The following is a 12436-nucleotide window of genomic DNA, read 5'->3' as shown; positions in this document are numbered from 1 at the left end:
AAACGGAGATTTACCGCAAGACGCGTCGACGTTACTTTTTAAAGTGTTCGGCGCGAGTAAATCGGTACAAACACGGAGAAGGACACCAAATCAGCTAGACGGCCTTACAGTAAGAAAGATTATTTGGTTGAGTTTATTGCTGTCGGGAAATGTACACCCTAATCCCGGCCCACCGACCGTGAAGAGCACGGAGACTCGCTATGATCACAACTACAATGGCTTAAAGGTATCATGACATTCATTTTCACTTTTTTTATTTTCAATGTTTTATTTGGGGTTTTATGACCTCAATTACACCCCAAAAAACGGAACTTAGAACATTCAGTGGATTTTCTGTGGTCTGGGGTTTTCTGAATAACTAGGCTGAAAAGTAATCTGAGCTTGGCCCTTCGACAGTGAGGTCACAGTCGATTAATCCCGCCCACTCTCCTCCTCGCCCCTCCCCTCCCCTATCCTTTCCTTTGGGGGGGGGCGGAGCAGAGGCGATGATTGACAGGCAAAATCCCTCACCAGCGACACCCGCAGGCAAAGATTTATTTTTTCATTGCAGTTGAAAAGGCTTTAGAAATGTGAGAGAAAAACACCTGCCATGGATCACTGGAATGGAATTTTCACTTAAAACTTTTTGTACACTTTTGAAGGACCAGGACAAAGACTTTGAATGTGGTGTAAAAGTGAATGTCATTAAACCTTTAAGCAACTTAACAACAGCTGATTTCGAACGCGACGGAAGTGCCCGACAAGGTCCGGACCACAACATGCAGACAAATAACTTTGTTTGGCAACGGCCCACCTCACCTGATAAGAATGAACCCCAGCAAAGAGCTGGAGAAACAAGGATGGATTATTTGTCCCGGTTAACATCCGTGCCTGCATTCTCAAGCAGACGACCACCGCCTGAAGGAATGAGGCCAGTGACGAGACAAGGGATTCCCCAACAGCAGCGTCACCAAGAGGATTCCCTCATGCGCCACACGGGCCCAAGACAACCACAAGGTTTCTCTCAGAGAAAAGCACAAGAAAACGTTGTTTTTCCCCCTGTTTCGACCATCTCCTGGCACCACCGCTTGTCGTCGACGCGGGACAATAGCTTCACCCCTCCCCCACCCCCCCTCCTCCTCCTCCACCACCACCACCAGTCGATACCAGGACAACCGCATAGTATCCCACCGAGAGGAATGCTGGGAAACGGAGTTCCTTTCCCTGTTTTCCAAGCGGTCTCTGGACAACCACATGGTTTTCCCCTGTGGGATCGGCGGGGAAACAGAGAGTTTTCCATTTTCCCAAACAGTCCATTGCCTGGGGGAATTTGGCGGAGGTCGACACAAGGGTTTCCCCACATCACCCCTCCCCCACATCCACCACCCCCACCCCCCTCCCCCAGGGCAGATCTAAGGAAGGTTATGCGGCCTCAAATCACCTCCACACCCCCCCCCGCGGACTTCACAAAGCCCCCCCCTCCCCCACCCACACCTCCGACCCCCCCCACCGACCCCCCAGAGCCTGAAAGGGACAATGGTTACTACTCAACTGAAGAAATGGATGCCCTGTTTTCTACTAGAGGTACCCACATTGTTCACTTGAATGTAAACAGTCTTAAAAACCCTGAAAAAATGTCTGAGCTGAGATCCATGTTTGGAAGTGGCAAGGTAGACATTATTTCATTCTCAGAAACTAAGTTGGATAATTCCATCAAAGACTTTGAGATTGAAATAAAGGGCTACAATGTCATCAGAAAAGACAGAAATCTCTCTGGGGGTGGGGTTTGCATCTATGTGAGATCAGACATTATTTACGATGTGATCCCAGATATGGATAACAACCCCACTGAATCGGTCTGGGTCAAAATTTTATACCCACATGCAAAACCACTGATAATTGGCGCCATCTACAGACCCCCAGATCAAAATGCTTTTTATGAATTGATTGAGGATCATGTGGCGGGTTTAGGAAACTCTGAGACGGTACTAATTGGTGATGTTCTGAAGAAAGACGCAGCTACCTTTAAGTCCCTCAGAAAGTTCTGTGACCTGCACAGCTTTACCCAGCTGATAAAGCATTTTACAAGGGTAGGCATTGCTTCTCAATCAATCATAGACCTAGTGTTGACAACGGACCAATCCAGAATTTCCAAGAGTGGAGTGATTGAGTGTAGTTTAAGTGATCACAATATCATTTTCTGCACTCGGAAGATTCACGGACCTGGAGCTTATTGTCACAGGACAATCAGCTGCAGGTCTATGAAACACTACTCAAGTGATCTTCTAACAACAGCTCTTGGAAAGATGGACTGGTCCCATGTCCTAAATTGCACCTCTGTGGAGGAGTCCTGGTCCTGTTTCAAAAAAGCTTTTTTGTGTGTACTTGATAACATCGCACCCACAAAGGTGGTGAGGGTCAAAGCTAGCACAGAACCTTGGATGAAGGGTGACATTTTGAATGCCATCAAACTCAGGAACAAAAGCTACTCTGAGCTCAGGAAAAACAAAAGTGAGCAGCTACTTGAAAAGTGCAGAAATCTACGAAATGTAGTTACTAAATTGATCAGAAATGCCAAAAAGAATTTCTTAAATGAGAACATAGAGGCAAACAAAAGCCACCCACAAAAACTGTGGGAGGCACTAAAACAATTAGGCTGCAACGGGAAAATTCAGACTAAATCTACAAACATTTGCATTATTTCAAGTGGCTCACTCACTACCGACAAGCAATTGGTAGCGGACTGTTTTAACAGTTTCTTCACCACAGTTGCAACCCAGTTGGTAAGCAAACTCCCTCAGCATTCAGGTCTGTACGGCCCCGACCACATTCAAGCTCACTATGAGAAACTAGGGGCTAAAAAAGATTCCTTTTTTTTCAAACCTGTATTGACTGAGGATGTGCAAAACAAACTCCTCGCCCTACAGCCAAACAAGGCCACGGCCTTGACAACATCCCCACCAGATTCCTCAGAGACGCAGCGGTCTCCATTGCTCCCATAGTAGCCCACATTACAAACTTATCCATCAGTCAGTGTCACGTCCCACAAGAATTCAAGTTGGCAAGAGTAATCCCTCTATTTAAAAAAGGAAGCAAACTAGACCCTGGCAACTATAGGCCTGTTTCCATCCTTTGTTCCATCTCAAAGGTTATAGAGCGATCAATCCAAGAACAAATCAACAGCTACCTCAGCGAGCGTAAACTGTTGTTTGAATTCCAATCAGGCTTCAGAACATCCCACTCCACTGACACATGCCTACTATATTTGACCGACTACATCAAACGTGAGGTAGACTCGGGCAAATACTGTGGCATGGTCATGCTGGACCTCCAAAAGGCGTTTGACACTGTAAACCACGCAATTCTACTTGATAAGCTGAGGGCGATTGGTTTTGATTGCACATCACTAAATTGGATGAGATCTTACCTGGAGGGTAGAGAACAAGTGGTTGACATCAACGGAACCATGTCCTCATCCCTCCCGGTGAGCTGCGGGGTTCCTCAAGGCAGCATTCTAGGGCCGTTACTGTTCCTTCTATACATTAACGACATGAATGCTGCCTGTAACTGCAAACTGTTCCTGTTCGCTGATGACTCGGCACTCCTGATCTCGGGTGAGGACAAGTTGCAAGTTGAGGAAGCTCTCAGCTCTGAACTCTCAAAAATCCGTACATGGCTGACCGATAACAAACTGTCTCTACACCTTGGGAAAACTGAATCCATCCTATTTGGGACCAGACATTCCCTCAGTAAAATGAAGGTAAATGACTTCAAGGTCAAAGTCGATGACACAATCATCACTAGCAAAGAAGAGATTACCTATTTGGGATGTATTCTTGACAAATACCTGACAGGTGAAAGCATGGCAACAAAGGTGGTCAAAGGAGTAAACCAGAGAACCAGATTTATGGGCAGAGTTTCCTCTTTTGTCAACCCTCAGGCCCTCAGGACCCTCTCAGGGGCCCTGATACAGCCCCTTTTTGACTATGCTAGCTCCTCTTGGTACTCCAACACCTCAGTGTCACTGCAGACTAAGCTTCAAACCTCCCAAAACAAACTGATCCGACTACTTCTAGGACTGGGGCCCATGACCCACCTCTCTCCCACTCACTTTGCCAGCCTAGGCTGGCTCAGGGTGGAAGACAGGGTTAAACAACTAAAAATGGGTCTGGTCTTCAAAATTGTAAATGCAGATTTGCCCGATATGCCCCCTATACCCGCATATCTGTATAAATACCTCGAAAAAGTTAGTGACACCCACAGCCACGAAACTAGAGGGAGCGTAAACAACAATCTGGTACCACCCTCCCATAAAACAAACATGGGCAAATTCTCCTTCTATAGCACAGCCACCAAGGAATGGAATAGTCTAACCCCATCCCTCAAAAAATGCAGTTCCCTGGGCTCATTCAAAACAGCCCTAAAAACCCATCTTTCTGGAGGCCGAAAGAGGAGCTAGTACCAGTTTCCCTGTAGACAGACGACCCCCCCCCTCCTCTTTTTGTACATATTTTGTATTTCCTCATGCTTTTTTTGTATATAATTTTTATTTTTCCATGCTCCCCCCCCCCCCTTTTTTTTGTACATATATTTTTTAAATGCTTTTTTTGTACATAGTGGTATTTTTTCTGTATTATCTGTATTTTCATGTTGATTTTTGAACTGTTTGGTTGCTACTATATATGTCTATGAAATTAACTCAAGGACCCCAACGGAAACAAGTCCGCAAGGACTTTTTTGGCCGGACCTTTTAGACAAAAGCATTATAAATGTAACTGTGTTGTTTTACATTCTTTTGCCTAATAAAAATTTCAATCAATCAATCAATACACAGTTCATGAAAACTCAAAATAATTAAGGGATCAAAGTGTTCCCTACATTTCTTTGAGCAGTATATTTGGGATGTGTGGAAGAATTTAGTCTGCAGGCACAATCTCATTGAGTGCCATTAACGTGTTTCACGTGTTTTAGCGCTATGGTGCAACGTGCCATTAACGAGTTTCACGTGTTTTTGAAAAAAATAAATATATATTATTTTTATTTTTTTTAACCCAAGATATCATTATCTGAAGATTTGCAGCTCCATCCACTCCTTGTTTAACTTATAACTGAAAAAGGCTGTATCTCGCTTCCTAAGCACATTTTTTTTACTTTGAAAAAATAAAAAAATAAAAATCGTAATGGCCAGAAATAGATAATAATAATTTGGGCACTCAATGAGTTAAGAATCAACTTTAGTGTCACATGATTACAGATGTAAAAGAGTGGGTGAGATCATTCTTTGTACAAGCTCTCAACATCTACAGTTACAGGAAGAGTTAAAATAGAGAAAGAATATAGAAGAAAGGAACACATAAGAAAAATAAAAGACTAAACAGGAAGCAACCGTATGCAATTCTAGAAGTATACTGTTGACCAGTGACTCCAGGAAACAACACTGATGATGTGTCCAAGTTTGTGCATCAGTAGATGTTTTGTTAACTGAAATACTCTGGGAGTACTAGTGACCAGTGGGTGGCGACCACGAAGAGTGTGTTGACATCTGGAGAGACAGAGGACGGCCGGAGAGACGGCAACCCGGGATGGAGAGTGTTGGCAGCCCTAACCACTTCTTCTGAGGGGAAGAACCCAAAGCAAGCTACTACATACTGAGGTAAAACCTGCAACATTCAAGAGGGTTTAAAAATCCATCAAGGCAGAATGAGATGTTTGTAAAGCGGCAACGACGACACAACGCACAGAAGTCACTTCTGGTCAGACGCACTTCTGGTCAGGCCCGGAGGCAACCCACAGTGCCCAGAGCCTCCAAGTGTCGCCAACACCTGCTGCCAACAGCTCACCTGCTACCCTAAGCCCCCAAGAGACAGTGGGGGCAGTAGCATGCCACTTGGACGAGGCCGGTGTCTGATCAGCCTTGGTTGGGACTTCTGGAGGAGGGTGCTTGTTGCAAGACCCGAAACACCCTGTTACTGAGGACATGACACTGATGACGTGTCGAAGTTTGTGCATCAGTAGATGTTTTGTGAACCTATATAACATTTGTTAATATAACAGAGCCATACCTGCAGACAGGACTGATGAAATAGGATTGTGGGTGGGTTTTTATACCTTCTTGTGGCCCTAGATCTTGGCACACAATAAAACGAAATCTCATGATTAGTTACACCATTTTAGGTCAGCCTGACCCAGTCCAATTCATCCATTACAATCAATCTATCTTACTGAACTGTTTCCCGTTTCCCAGAACATTCTGGTACAATAGCCAAACTCATTGCTTTGAAATAATTGTGATAATCTTACTGTGTCAGTCTGAATATACCATACAGTCTGAATTTTTCATAGACATATTGATATAGTTACATAGTTTGAAAATGATATGGGTAATAACGTGTTTAATACAAGGTATATGTTGCATCCTGTAACATGGTATATATTAGTGTATGTTGTATCCTGCATTTCTATGAGACGTGATCAAACCTGTGCAGCATCAATGTGCACTGATGAAAGCTGTGATGGATGTATGTAGGGCTGCAACTATCCATGTCGTTCTAAGCAATTCATCTATAGATTACTTTTCTGATTAATCAAATAATTGTAATAGTTATTTTCTTTATATGTTTATTTTTTTCAACAAATTGATTGAGGACATCAGCCCTATGTTATATTATGTTGCACAACAGTGTTGTGTAAGACTTGTGAAAATAGCTGATCTACAAGCTCAAAACATGTGACGTGTCGTGAGCTTGTAGATCTGCTATTTTCAATATTTTTGGATTTTACATTTGTGGGAAGATTTTGCCTGTAATGAATGACCTATTGATTATTAATTGGTTAATTTATTAAATTAATGATTAACACTTTTTTTCTATAATCATTTAATTTGCTTAGTTGGATGAACTGCTTTACTCCTAGATGGATGTTCTCTTGTCTACAGATCTGGAAGGTCACATAGATAGTACTGTTACTGTATATAAACAAGACCAGGAGACCTGGTTCTGCCAGACCCAGAATAGATTCCTAGTACATATAGGTGAAAAGCTTAAGTCACGCTAAGCTTGGCCAATCAAAAAGAGGGACATGTAAGAAAATGTTTTCGTCCATATATGGACGAAAGAGGGACAGACAAAGCCTCATGTAGGCCTGACCCCTGGGTCTGGCAACAATGGACAGTACCCGAGACCAACAGTAGGGGGCAGCAATACACCAACTGGCGTCTAGACAAAGTGTTCATCAGAAGAAGAACATACCCACAATGCAGTAGTGAAAACAATATGGTGTGTTGACTGGGTTATATTATACCTCTATGGTTGACTGACTGCAAGCCCCCAGAGTTGCTGAGAAACATTGAAGCCGCCACCCCAGTGGCCAAAGCTGGAACTGCAGGCGGGGAGAAATACATGCACGAGCAAAACCTACTGAGAGATATTTATATATATAAATATAAATATGTAAACATATTATACATAAATACATATGCATTTACATATAAATATGCATCTCGAGTGTATTTAATAAATATCTCGCGTTCATTCCTTGGCAACCGGGCTGCCGTAGGACGCAAAAAGGACACTAGTGCGCATATCTATGGTGGTCCAAAAACGACTCAATAATTCTACTTCCGGCAGGCTTCCGGGTGCTTCAAAACGCCACTTAGTACATTCAAAGATTGTTGATATAGAAAGATACACAATCTCCATTGGAGCCACTAGAGGCGAAGTAGTACACAAATCCTACAAATGGTCTCCTAAGTAGGCGTGGTTTTCTTCTCCCCCGACCATCCCACCACCCTCCCCCCCTCTCCCTGGCTGACAACGTCATGTGGATGTGTATTTGTGCATTTTCTTCATTAAAGGAAATAAATGCTTTACATGTTTGAATGTTATTGGCAAAGATGCTTTTCAGAAACCTATGAAATTCCCCCTACAAACACACATGTATTATTCAGTCTTATGCTAGATGTGCTCCTGTTTCTGCTCTATGTTAACCATATATATAGAGATATGTATAACTATATATATATATATATATATGTATAACTATATATATATATATATATATATATATATATATATATATATATATATATATATATATATATATATATCCTTATAAATAAAAGGCCCAGGTATATATTTTACCACGATAGACCATAGTATGTTTAGCATGTTATGTTTAGCAAAATGTCATGATTCCCAAATCATACCCCATCAACCAAGACAGTTAATAATGGAAAATTATATTATTGAGCATTGGAACACTCATTTTATTTAATTTGTAACATGTCCATAATGATTTCACGTACTACTGTATATTCACATATATAATCTCAGTTAATCAGTTTTTAGAACATCTTATGGGAACAGCACATAGAGTTAAAATATAATATAATAATAAAATATAATATAAGGAAGGGACAGACTATGTCTCGTCCGTCAGACTGCAGATGGACCCTTCAGATATCTTCCCAAATCTCGCGAGAGTGTGTTGCTGGGATAGAGAAAAGTCGATAACAAAGTTGATTTTCTCCTAATTTGTGTCACAAAAAAAAAAGCTATTTTAGTATGAAAATCGTGCATATTTTTTGTCTTGTGACGATCGGCTCCAATATTTAGTTCAGTAACCATGGAGCTAAAGAATGGTTCAGAAGCTGTGTTCACGTTCACTCTTCCATTGGAATCAATAGATAGGCGGGTGCAGATATGGTTTGACCGAGCCCTGGTGCCGAGTCCCCCTGGTCTAAAGTTGTGTTCGATTTTTTCACATTGCCATCTCTCACATAAACATAAACGTTCAGATTTCAAATATAAAGTGCTTACCACCGAGCCACGGATGTTACAAGGCGATGCGGACCGCGATGAGTACCCATATCTCCCGTATTGTTCAATAAAAAGCATTTTAATCCCATCGCCGGCCATTTTCTCCAAATTGTCTCCGATACTTTCAACCATGCGACACTAATGGTTGGGAGGTGTATTGCACTCTGATACATTACAAAACAAAAAAAAAACAAAAAAGAAAATGGCCGGCGATGGGATTAAAATGCTTTTTATTGAACAATACGGGAGATACGGGTACTCATCGCGGTCCGCATCGCCTTGTAACATCCGTGGCTCAGTGGTAAGCACTTTATATTTGAAATCTGAACGTTTATGTTTATGTGAGAGATGGCAATGTGAAAAAATCGAACACAACTTTAGACCAGGGGGACTCGGCACCATGACGCTTGTATACAAGCGTCATGTGAACCATGGCTAGGTTTGACCCAAAAAAAATTGGAACAAAAGGTTTCTCAATGGTTTATTGTAGTATCAGGTGTACTTAATAACATATCAAAAGTCTACCAAAATCGGACCACTAGAAATGTAAAATTTTCAAGATGGCCGCCGCCAGTTCCTTAAAAGACCATTACTCCTCCATTATTCATCCTAGGCAAGTAATTTTGGTGTCTAACCCTATGTTTTGGTGATCTAGGAATCCAATTAGCTTATATAAATTATAGTGAAGTGATTATAAGTACAATTATGTATTGATAAGTACAATTATGTATAAAAAAATTGGTTATAAGGGTATTTATGTAAAGAATTAAGAAACTAGTCCAATATAACAGGACATTTCTCCTTTTCCACGTGACATAATGCCCAGCATTGGTGATTTTACTTATAATTCAAATTCTGTTGAAGCTTTCAACAATTTATTTTGGGAATAAATGCATTATTACTGCGTGGTACTGTGAAATTAGTCAAAACAGGGCCGCCGCGTGAAGGCTCAGTACCGCTAAACCCTATTTTTTTAAAAACTTTTTTCTTTCATGCTTTTGTATTTTACTAGAAGTTCTGCCCGCTACGCGGGCAGAATTCTAGTACCCCCCCTAACCCCCCCCCCCAACCCCCCCAAAGAAAATGTCGTTTGGGGGTACAAAATCATGGGATAAAAAAAAAAAAAAAAAGTACTGTACTGTACTGTACTGTACTGTACTGTACTGTACTGTACTGTACTTAACTGTACGGTCTGTACTGTACTGTACTGTACTGTACTGTACTGTACGGTCTGTACTGTACTGTACTGTACGGTCTGTACTGTACTGTACTGTACGGTCTGTACTGTACTGTACTGTACAGTCTGTACTGTACTGTACTGTACTGTACTGTACGGTCTGTACTGTACTGTACGGTCTGTACTGTACTGTACTGTACTGTACTGTACTGTACTGTACTGTACTGTACTGTACGGTCTGTACTGTACTGTACTGTACGGTCTGTACTGTACTGTACTGTACTGTACAAAGCGCAAAACGAAAGCGAAACCTAACTGCAGCATGCAAACCGAAAGCGAAACCTAACTGCATCATGCAAACCAAAAGCGAAACCTAACATGCAACTGACACCGGTGACTGATGTTTTTCCCGCTTTCAGCCAGTCTGCGGATTGTAGTATAGATATTGTTTTTGTATTTTTTGTATTTTTTTTTATATTTGTTTGTATTTTTCTTTTCTTTTCTCTTTTTCTTGGATCCACACCAGATTTACAATGAGTTATCACACAATGAGTTATCACACTCTTCCTGGCGGATTCTCACAATTCTCGACTTGACATGGTTCACAAGCAGGCATACATGGCAGTCCGTATTGTCTGCTACTACACCGTTATGTTTGGCAAGCAGTTTTGCAATTACAGTAGACCATATGCAGGAGGCTTTCTGGGGCAGCAGTTTTATTGGTCATAACTGGCACAAAGTGATTGTCCTCCAATCTCCATCCCCAATCCACCGGATTCATGTCACTCTCCATTTCAGTCCACACCATGATCTGGTAATAAACTCTTTGGCAGTGATATTTAGTCAAGGACTCTGTTGGAGGGAGATGTTCTGGGTTGACAAATGATTTGGCAGACACAATTTTCTTGCTAAGAAGTTTGTAGCGCAAAGATGAAAGTGAATCTGTATTCTTGCCACCAAACATAACTGCCATTGCCTTGCTCCCAAGGTCCTCTACCACATTTTTTGCTTGATTTGGGAGCAGATTTGGGAGCAGAAACCCATTCACCATATTGGTGTATGGTAAAGTCAGCATAGGACTGTGCAATGACACCATAACTGTCACCCATTTTCCATGGCAAGCGATGAATCAGGGAGCCACCATCAAGGACATACTGTTCAGTTGGTGGGATAGAATCCAGTATAGTTTTCTTTGATTCCTCGCTTGACAGTTCAGTCACTGCCTGAGCTAGTTGGGGTTTGTCAGCCTTACGGAATATTTATTTGGCTTCAAACAGGGCTGCAGGGAATGGGCTGAGCTCATAGGTCATTACATCTTCCAGTGAAAGGTCTCCGGTTTTTGACATAATCAGAAATCGTTGGAACAACAGAGCAGGATCAATGGTTCGGTCTTTGGTAACTTTGATGCTAGACTCATCTGCAAGGGTTTTTGCCCGGTCTTTGCGTTTGAATGAGATCCCAAAAATGGGCTTTCCAACAATTTTTTCAATGAACTCATTCCCAACAGTCTCAAACTCATGAATATTCACGTCTTCTTTGGCGACTACACCAGTCACAATGTTTCTCAGAGATGGGTCTAGAGAGAATGGTTTAAAAGTGCCACGTTTTTCTTTGATCTTTTCCTGGTCAGCGTGATCTCGTTTCATCCTGGAATCTGTGGATTCTCTGTGTTGCTCACTGGTCGTGTAGATGAGATCATTGAATTCCTGCATGGCATTGTTGTACTAGTTAACTTGAAATGGGAGACCATTTCAAAGGGTTTTAATAGAGTCACAAACTAAATATTGGAATTCACAATTATCTAATTGTATCTCTGCAATTTGGACAAGTCCAATGGATTCCTAGGCCCCAAAAACATACGGTTAGACACAAAAAGTACTTGTCTAGGATAAATAATGAAGGAGTTAGGCTGTTTTAATGATTTTTTTGGGCATCGTGGACGCCATCTTGAAAATAACACCTTTCCAGTGATCAAACTTTGGTAGACTTTTAGTATGTTATTCAGGACACCACATACTACAGAAAACAGTTGAGAAACCTTTTGTTCCAATTTTTTTTGGGTAAGGTGCTTTTTTTTCATATGCACCCGCCTAAGACTCCAACTTGCTTCCTGTCTCCTAAAAAGGTGTCCACCTACGTCACGCAGAAACAAGGCGAAACGGGAAGTAAACCGGAGAATGCGACTCTTGCTATTTTCCTCTTGGGTACATTCATTGAAATGATAGCTGGGGGCGGGGCAATCCGCCCTCTAGTTATATTATATCTCTATGACTGACTGTTGTTGTTATAGTTTTAATGTGCAAATTAATCGTTTCTCAATGGCCTCTTTTTACTCTAGTGGGTACTCTTATTCTGAAGAGATGGTCGACCGGAAGTCTTATTTCTGATAAGTTATTTCTGCTCACGGAACACAGCTGTTATTATCGCTCACGGAACACAGCTTTGAAATCTCCAGTCCCTGCAC

This window comes from Gymnoscopelus braueri (genome assembly GCF_963280865.1).
Source record: "Gymnoscopelus braueri genome assembly, chromosome: 7".
NCBI classification, from domain to species: Eukaryota; Metazoa; Chordata; class Actinopteri; order Myctophiformes; family Myctophidae; genus Gymnoscopelus; species Gymnoscopelus braueri.
The sequence above is the reverse complement of the archived record's forward strand: the minus strand, read 5'-3'. Positions refer to the sequence as shown.